The following is a 10,132-nucleotide window of genomic DNA, read 5'->3' as shown; positions in this document are numbered from 1 at the left end:
GGACAACACAGATACACGTTAAAATTCTTAAGATCATGTTTAATAATTCAAAAAAGGAATTTTATTTCATTCAATAATCTCTTGTATTAATCAATCAGAAGAAAAGATGTCACAATTTGACTCTTTTAACCACTAAATTTATTATTTCATCACTGGTTTATCATACCACTGTCTGTCTTTTTGAAGTCAAGTTGTTGTCCTGCAACCCAGAGAGTTTATTTGTTAGTAGTGGATAAACTTTATCATTTAACAACAGGTGTATGTTAAGTTTCGCTGCTTTAACCTTGCTGGAAAATCTTCACGTGTTCATGAATGTAAGCTGTTTCTTCATTGCGTGTGTGTGCGTTTGTAGGTGGGTTATTTTAACTTTTTTTTTTTTTTTTTTCCAACAAGGCATTTCTCTAATTGTGTGTGTTTTTAATTTTGTTTCCCAAATTTTGATTTCCCACCTTAAATAACAGCATTCCATGTCTTCAGCCAGGAATTAGAGCTTGCTTGTGAGATTCAGGGACACATGGTGCCAAAAACAATTCAGTGAAAAACTTGCCTGAAAATTTCCAGTGATGGTAACCGATAACTGGAGGAGAAGATGTCCTTTAAGCTTCTTTTTCAGGTAGGGACAAAGTAAGAGGTCAAGCTGTAAAATTTTGAGCCAGAGCTTGGCCTGTCTGTCGTCCCAATTTTGTTAATCTATCCTTTTGCCGCTGTACTCAGGTCTCCAGGTTGAGAGAAATCCACCTGTATTAAGAGACTAAAACATTCATTTACTATTTTTCTTACAACATCCAATTGGTTCATCTGCCTAGATTCTACTCTCTCTCTCTCTCTTAGTGCATAGTTCACACAGTCAGGCAGTTGCCTTTTATGGGCATGCAGATTTCCGGTCACCGACACTCACCCCCAGCAGCCGCCAAGCCATCTCTCCTATATCAAAACCCAGCCAATCATCAAACACTCACCGTAGTCATTCAGAAACTGTATTTATAATATTATAATCAACAAAATCAGCGTTTTAATTACAGGCATGTATCATTGTTTGCAAATCATACTTATAAGACTCAATAACACACTAAACAGGAAGTCCTCTGTGGGCTTCACAGCAGCCACCTCATTTGCATGTTCACACACCGTCTAGAATAGCTCGCAGCGCTGCAGCACGCTGTCATCACACACAGCCTCGTTTCACACTCAACTCTCTATTATATTACAAAGACGTCTTATATTTACAATCACTCTCAGGCCTGAAAGTTTAGCGCCTACACAATTTTGACAAATTTAAGATAGCGGGTCCAACCGAAGAAAGTCCAGCTTTTTTGTAATCAATTAACCAGCCAGCCCTGCTCTACTCTCAACACGGGATAGAGGGGGCGGGAGCCTGATAGGGAGGTGGGAAGGCCGTCAGCGATGACCTCACCGGGGAAGCCGGCAGTGTCACTACCCGATCCGTACCGGAAACCCGATCGGTACCCCGCATGCGCGAAAGGTGTCTACTTCCGGTCGTAGCGTTTTACGATAGTTATGGGTCAGAGTATCTGTTAAAATGTTTAGAATAATAAGTATATCTTAAAATGTTTGCAATAATGAAGCATTTCAGTACAATGTAGACAAAAACGAAAAATAAAAAGATAGTTACAGATCGGGACTCCCCGATCCATACTGCGCATGTGCAGATGTTTTCTTCTTCTTCTGTTCGTTTAATGGCAGTTTACTCCCCAGTGTACGAGGATACTGCCACCTGCTGACCGAGCGAATGAACCCTATTGTAAACTGAATTGGCGTCATTACAAACGTGTGTTAAATTTGATTTAGTGATAGTCGAGTGTGTTTATGCTTGTCTGTGTGGAGAGGATTGACTGGAATAGTGATGATGATGTCCGCTATCACTGTCAATTGTCAGTAAACACTTAATCTGGCTGATGAATCTTCACGTGACACATTGCTAAGTCAATATTATTAAGTCTGTAATTAGGCGCCATTCTTCTTATTTTACGGCGCTTTTGTTCAATCGGGGAACGCTCTCTGTTGAGGAGAAAAGCATGAATTTGTTTGTATACGGATTATCCATTGTTTAAATGTCCCGGGCAGTCGAAAAGGAGGCAGAGCTGTTGAAAAATGCTAGGAGCTAACTGGGCGCTAACCGTATCGTTCGAATATATTGAATGTCGCAATGTTGGTAAAGAGAGGAAGTGGCGTAAGATTTGCGCATGCGGGGTACCGATCGGGTTTCCGGTACGGATCGGGTAGCGACAGGCAGCATCAGCTTATCAGACTTCTCCTTTGGCTCCCTCATCCAATGCTCCACCCCCTGGCACGTCACTGCCCACCCCGTTACGCGGGCTCTCTCCTCCTGCACTTTTGCAACTGTTTTTTCAGCCTCCATTTCTCCCAAACGGGGGCCTCCTCCATCCGTTTACGAATTTCATGCTCTCTCTCTTGGCGCTTCTGTGCTACTCCCAGAAGCACCTTAGCCAATGAACCTCGTAACTCACCAATCACTCCTTCTTTATCACACAACTCCTTGATCTCCTTTGCCACAGCTGCAACCTCTAATTTTTTTCTGGCGCACTCCCAGGTCGCATGACCTGCAGCGCCCTCAGCAAGTCCTCTCTTTGCTTCTCAAAAGTTTTCCACTCACCCTGCACACCCCCTTTTTCTATGTTAGACTTAAAACCCAACATTTTCACACCACTACACACCTTGAAACCCCCCAAATGACTTCACGGTTTGCAACAATTCGCGACATGGCCTCCTGCCGCAATTTCTGCACAACACAAACACACTTTTAGACACAAATTATTCTGTTACTTTAATTGACTCCCGTACTTCAGACGAGACGCCGACTCTAAAGGCGCTTTCACACACACTACACACCTCCAACTCTCTTTCTCTCTCTCCTTTTTTTAAATTTTTTTTATTATTATTATACCACAGAGTAATACACCCAATTCAGCCCGTCTATCTCTATGTGGCTCCAAATGCCCTCTTTATTTAATTTAACACTCGTCAGGGGACAGGCAAACAACAATTTCAACCACTGAAACGAGGAATACAACCTTTTTTAACCTTTTTAACCTTATTTAACCTTTTTCTCTTACTATTCTTAGAACTCAACCTTTGTTCGCAAAATGTGTCTTGTTCTAGTCCAGAATAAATGTAAACCCGTGATTACACAAACGTTTTCAGTGTTATTCTGTAGCAATGCGGGAGTCCTCAGTTCCCAAGTCACCACCTCGGCTAACCAGACGCCGCTGGACCTGACTGCGCGTCCACAGACAGGGGGGTTGCCACACCATGAACAAAACCAATTTCCACAGGTCCACTAGGCATCAACCTTTGATCCTAAAATGTGTCTTTGCTCTAATGTCCTCCCATTCACACATCAACCGTCACTGTCACCATGTTCATATTTCACACACAGAAACACAGCAAGCGCGTCTCATCAGCAGTAATACACAGAAACACCACAAGCGCGTCTCACCAGCAGAAACACACAGAAACCTCTGAGCTCACCTTTGAAAATGCAAGCGCACCATAAGCCAGACTCTATTTCACCTCTATTTCATATTCTACACTTTGGCCGCGTTTTGGAAGCTTTTCCCCACTTCTTGCAACAGAAGCCAGTTATAGACAAAATTAATTATGTAGGGTAAAAGTGGGCTGCGCCCTAGTCTCAACGTAGTATTTTATTAGTATCTTGCTAGAGCCAGTTCCTATAACACACTTGAATTCTAGTTTCAACGTAGAATATTTTTAGTATCTTGCTAGAAAATTCCTATAACACACTTGAATTCAGCCTCAACTTATGTTGTTAGTATCTTGCGCCGAAAACCAGACACCGACAATTTAATGTGAAAATACGTGTAACTCAGCGAACAGATTAATTTGGAAAGCCCAATATGCACATTTGGTATTCATAATACAACAGGCTGTGCTTACCTTTTGATGTTTGGACCGGTCCTCCGTTCGCTTTGTCGCACGATCTCACCACAGGCCAAATCTGCCCCTTCCTCAGCACACCAAAAGATCCGGGTCACCGGCACCAAGTTGTTAAAATCTCCCAATTCTTTGAATCTTTTGGGCTGAAGGAAGGACAATACTCGGTGTATAAATGTTCAATCAACAATCCTTTATTTCCATACAATTTTCACACAATGAGCATAAAAACCATCCGGATGGGGAGAGATGCATGAGAGGGTCACAGCAAGTCTCAAAATGGTGGTGTGTTACACAGCTTTTTATACTTTCCACTGGCCCCCACCTGGTCGTAAACCTAAACATTCACACTCTCTTATCTGTCATGGCGCCTAAGTTATGACCTCGGGCTCCCTGTCTTTCTACCCCCTACAAGGGTGGGGGCACAGAATGTTGTCTGCTTTTGCTATTACCGGCCCCAAGGTCCTTCGCACGCAACCTTCTCAGAAATGATTTAAGCAGTCTGACATGACAAGAAAACAGTGTAAAACATTCGCAGCAGATAAATGGTGGCGCCCACCTGTCTAACAGAACCCAAAGATGGTCACATTCTTTTAATCCCCAAAGATATACTGGAACATTTGTCTATCCTACTACCAAAATATACTGGAACATTTGTCTAACATACTACAAAAATATACTGCGAAGAGGGTCATGTTCTTTAACCTAAAAATATAAGGAAAAGTAAGTTACATACTTTGCACACAACCTAGACTAAGGAATATATTTATGTTCTACAGCTGTTTAACATAATTCATCTACCTTGACTATGGGTATAAGATAACATAGTTTGAATGATGATCTCACACAGGATATTTAAAATTTTAGAGATATTTCACAAATGGAAGAAAGCAGTCCTACATAGTTGTTTAATATAGAATATTTGTATCTTGAGACTGTTGAGTGGGTTAGGATAGATTGTATGTATAACAGTACCACTGGAATTCATATATATTGAGTTGGGGCTCATGTACACAATATAAAGTGGTGATTGTCCAGAGTTTGTGGAAACATTGCTTGTAGTTTAAATTATTTTGGATAATCAGTTAAAAATGAAAGCAAGAGGTGCTGTCTTTTCCCCCAAAGCCAACATCAGGCATGTCTCTGAGGAGGAGTAGTTTAGGAAAAGAGAAGAGTGGTGCTCAGAATTCAAAACCTTATGTGACACCAGATGTCCGCTGTGTTGAAATTACAATGTGCAGAAGATGGACTATAAAATGTGCATCTTACTTAACCGACATATTCTAACACTGTTGTTTAGAGTTAGAGCATATAAAAATTAACAGCATGTGAAAAATAAGGTTATAATTTAAAGTAGGGAAAGACAATGTAGGGCCAGATTTACTAAAAAAAAAAAAAACATACCCACAGCATGGCACTGCCACCGCCATGCTTCACTGTAGGGATGGTATTAGTCAGGTGATGAAAGGTGCCTGGTTTGGCATTCGGGCTAAAGAGTTTGATCTTTGTTTCACCAGACCAGAGAATTTTCTTTATCATGATCTGAGAGTCTTTCAGATAGCTTTTACCAAATTGCAGGTCTGAATTTACCAACAGTGGACTCCAATCACCTTGTAGAAACATTTGGCAGATGATCAGTGGAAAGAGGATCCACATGACCTCAATTTTGATTGTCATGGCAAAAGGGCAGATATTGGTCCTGCTGTTGGGTTAATAACCTTCTGCATGGTAACTGCATGGTAGGGTGAGATTTCTATGCTCAGTAGTAAGAGGCATAAGTGGACCAGTGTGTCTGGGGGGAGCAGTGCCTGATGAAGAGAGCAACACACTTGTCTGGAATGTGTGGTTAACCTCTCTTCTGAAAGTAGGGTTAGGGTTATTTGTGGTATGTGAGCTGCTAACTCAATGGAAGATGGTTTGCTCAAACAGTTTGGTGTTGACATTCACAGGTCTGCCTTTGATCAAGTTGATGGTCAGCTGGTGTGCCCTGCTGCAGTACAAATACATCCAGACTTCGCATGGATTAGAAACAGGTTATACTGAGTGAGTCATGACACTTGCTTGGGAGAAAAAAATACCCAGTTGCTGGTGCCGAAAAGCTGCTGCTGTGTTATATCCCCCAGGTATATAACTCTGGAAATGGCCTGATTTTATTGGCCGGGCATTTGGGCGGATGTCTGCTAGTGGTGCACATCCTGCCTGAGTATCAGTTAACTTGCCAAGTTGCCTAAGTACATTGGGCCACATGATTCCCCAGGCTAAGCTGAGCGGCAGAAGTGGCAAAAGTACAAGCATTCTGTACTTAAGTAGTAGTATATATATTTTTGTTAAAGATTTCTCAGATTTAAGTTGTTTACACCAATAAAAGTAAAAAGGTATGGGCTCTGAAATGAGTAAGAAAGCAAAAAGTAAATCATTCTAGAACATTTCTACTAGCATGTTTTCTGTAAAAATAACAAAATCTTGTGTTATATTAATGTAACAAATTTATATTAGTATATGCGAATACAAAATTTATTTCAGTCTAAATTGTAATTCTAATAAATATAGTCAGCTTGATTTATTTATGTAGACCATGAATGTAGAAAAAGAAGGCATTTAATCCACACCTTAAAGGGGGGATTGGGACGGAGGGGAGGAGGTGGGTTGCATAAAGGCATCTGCAAGCGAGAATGACAGATGAGCAGTGAGATTAAAAGTACGCTGAATGGAGGCTGATTGGCTTGAAGAAGATGGACAGAAAGACGACTGGATGGACCAGTGATGTGGCAATGAGCTTGACAGCATAAGGAAGTGGAAGTGATGTAAAGAATTTGCTTTTCCTGTAAATTCTCTACAGGCTTCTCTTGTTTAAATGTTACTTTTTACAATGTATTCATTTCCATTCATGTCACTTACACTACATGTGGAATATGGGAATGTTCATTCATCAGAATCACCAGAGAAGTAGTTTCAGCCTCTCTCCAAGCTTTGAGGAGATTGAGGTGATACACCTGTGTGGTGCCACCCTTGTCTGAAAATACCACCTCATAATCAATGTTCCCCGTTCAGTGTGTGACCACAAAGGGCCCTTGCTGTTTTGGCGAGTAACTGTGGGCTAGAGGAAGGGAGTAATACAAGCCCTTTATTTCTCAGTAAAAATTGTCTGATTCTAGCCCCTTAACAACACCTGGATATGTTCCTCTTACATGGAAGTGTCACAACTCACTCAATGGCTGAGAATAGTGTGTCATCACGATTGCTCTAGTGGGAAATCTTGATTGGAGGGTGAATGAATGATTGGAGGGTACATGGTCTCCCAAGATGGCATCACTGTCTCCTCCCCAGAGTCAACATTGGACGACCTTGCATCACTGCTGAGTGAAGCAAAGACACTTCTTGCCACTACAGGTCTTGAACAAATCCCCAAACACTGCTCCAATGGGTTATTAAACTCCAGCCAATCTGTTCCAAAAATCCCAGCTGTCTTAGGACGAGAGACAGGATACACCCTGGACAGGTCACCAGTCTGTCGCAGGGCTGAGAGACTGTCAGGGACCAAGCAGTAAAGCATAAAGGACACGGGTGTTTTAATTCAAAAAATATGAAAATATATTTAACAAAGCCAAAACTTAAACAGGCAGGCCAATAAAAGAGGTCAACTAAATAGACTAAACTCAAGATAACAATTAACAAAATCTCAAACAAACATAAGACAAACTGACCTCCTGAAATGACACAGGGGAAACTTAAATACTGGTTTAGCTAAATCAAATGACACACACGGGGGAAAACAAAATGGCTGCCATATAACCAACTAATACAAAACAATTAAACAAACATGAAACGCCCCCCAGGCAATGAAGCATGTGATTTTATCCAATTAGGCTGTCAGTGATACTTCAGCTCTCCCAGCCCTTTGCCACACCTTTTGCCAGACAGGAGGAGAAGCCAAACCCCAGGTAACTCAAACAAAGAAAGATGTATTAATATAACAAAACAGAACTTTGACCTTGCAGTGTTAATATGTGTGCACACCATATAAACATTGGAAGGTGTATGGAAAAATAAATACATTTAATAAAGAAACAATATTGAACAATAAGTAGAATATATTAAAGTAGCAACTGTAAATTAAACTAAAGTGAATCAACTAGTGGTGAGGTGTGGAGCTTACCATGTGTGGCATGCCATCACAGAGACGGACAACCATTCGCACTCACATTCACACCTATGGGCAATTTAGAGTTACCAATTAACCTAACCCCACTAACTGCATCTCTTTGGACTGTGGGAGGAAGCCAGGGTACCCAGAGAGAACCCACACAAGCACAGGGAGAACATGCGAACTTCACACAGCCTGATGGTGGAATTGAGCCTACTTGCTGTGAGGCAAGCCACCGTGCTGAACCTTGTTGTTATTCTGGTGTAATATTTTTCATCCTGTGTATCATTGTCTCAGTTACATTTTGATCCCATGTAAATGAATTGCCTCAGTTATTCTTCTGAAGTCTAGGCCTTGTATAGAAGCCTTGTATTTCTTTCATGCAGCTATCACTGAATTGGTAGAGATCCCATTTCAAATAATAAAACAATAACTGCTACATTTGCATCATAAAAAAGTCATATGGATTGATCACTGTATTTTTTCCCTAAATTAAAGAACATCATGTGTAAGAGTTTAGTGTGTCTTACACAGGTACACAGGAAACGAAGCAAAACACGGAGAACGGAAAGTCCCGTCACATGGGCTTTATATTAGTATTTAAAAAGTTCAAGTCATGGTCAGGAGCATCTTTGAGATATATATATATATATATATATATATATATATATATATATGTGTGTGTGTGTGTGTGTGTGTGTGTGTGTGTGTGTGTATATATATGTGTGTGTGTATATATATATATGTGTGTGTTATGGAATGCCGTTTAGGAAAATATTATATATATATCACAATCAAAGTCTGAATATATAGAATGAAACTTGAATATATAGAATGATCTTCTGAATATATAGAATGAAACTTGAATATATAAAATGATCTTCTGAATATATAGAATGAAACTTCAATTCAATTCAATTTCAATTCAATTTTATTTATATAGTGCCAAATCACAACAAAAGTCGCCTCAAGGCGCTTCATAGATACAGAGAAAACCCAACAATCATATGACCCCCTATGAGCAAGCACTTTGGCGACAGTGGGAAGGAAAAACTCGCTTTTAACAGGAAGAAACCTCCGGCAGAACCAGGCTCAGGGAGGGGCGGCCATCTGCTGCGACCGGTTGGGGTGAGAGAAGGAAGACAGGATAAAAGACATGCTGTGGAAGAGAGACAGAGGTTAATAACAGATATGATTCAACACAGAGAGGTCTGTTAATACATAGTGAGCGAGAAAGATACATAGTGAGCGAGAAATACTCAATATATAAAATGATCTTCTGAATATATAGAATGAAACTTGAATATATAGAATGAAACTTGAATATATAAAATGATCTTCTGAATATATGGAATGAAACTTGAATATATAGAATGATCTTCTGAATATATAGAATGAAACTTGAATATATAGAATGAAACTTGAATATATAGAATGAAACTTGAATATATAAAATGATCTTCTGAATATATAGAATGAAACTTGACGTCACGGAGGCGCTTGCGCCATCTAGTGTTTTCCTTGTTTGTACCTGCGAGGAATGGCATTATGAGCCAGTCTGCACGGAATCTTGTGGCTCAAATTCTAAGTAATGAGGAGCTAATTAACACCCTGGCAAATGCATGTTCTGCCCAACCTAATATTTGTACTAGTGTACCGCATCGTACTACTGATGAAGAAATTTATTCACTTTTTCATCGTGGAAGACCAAATGCAGTGAACCTCTCCGGTCAAATAACCCCTGGTTATCCAGCTAACGTTATGGAGAACGTGCCTTCCACATCACAGGAGTGCCCCATAACAAGTCCCATCTACAATCTTAGACCTTTCACTCGAAAGGGCCCAAGGCAGAAGAGGTAAGAACAGAACTAAATACACTGAAACTATTACTAGTGGAAGGTTAGTAATAGCCCGTAGGTTTCAATTGCTCGACGAAGCTAAGTAAACAAAAATATCACAAAAAAACAAAACAAAAAAACTGTGCGATAGACTGACAGCGTGTGGACGTGGAGACTAAACTGTGCACAACAGCTAATTTGTTTAATTGTGGAAACA

This window comes from Neolamprologus brichardi, chromosome 12 (assembly GCF_056152115.1).
Source record: "Neolamprologus brichardi isolate AB-2024 chromosome 12, ASM5615211v1, whole genome shotgun sequence".
Classification (NCBI taxonomy): Eukaryota; Metazoa; Chordata; class Actinopteri; order Cichliformes; family Cichlidae; genus Neolamprologus; species Neolamprologus brichardi.
This window is presented reverse-complemented; position numbering follows the sequence as displayed.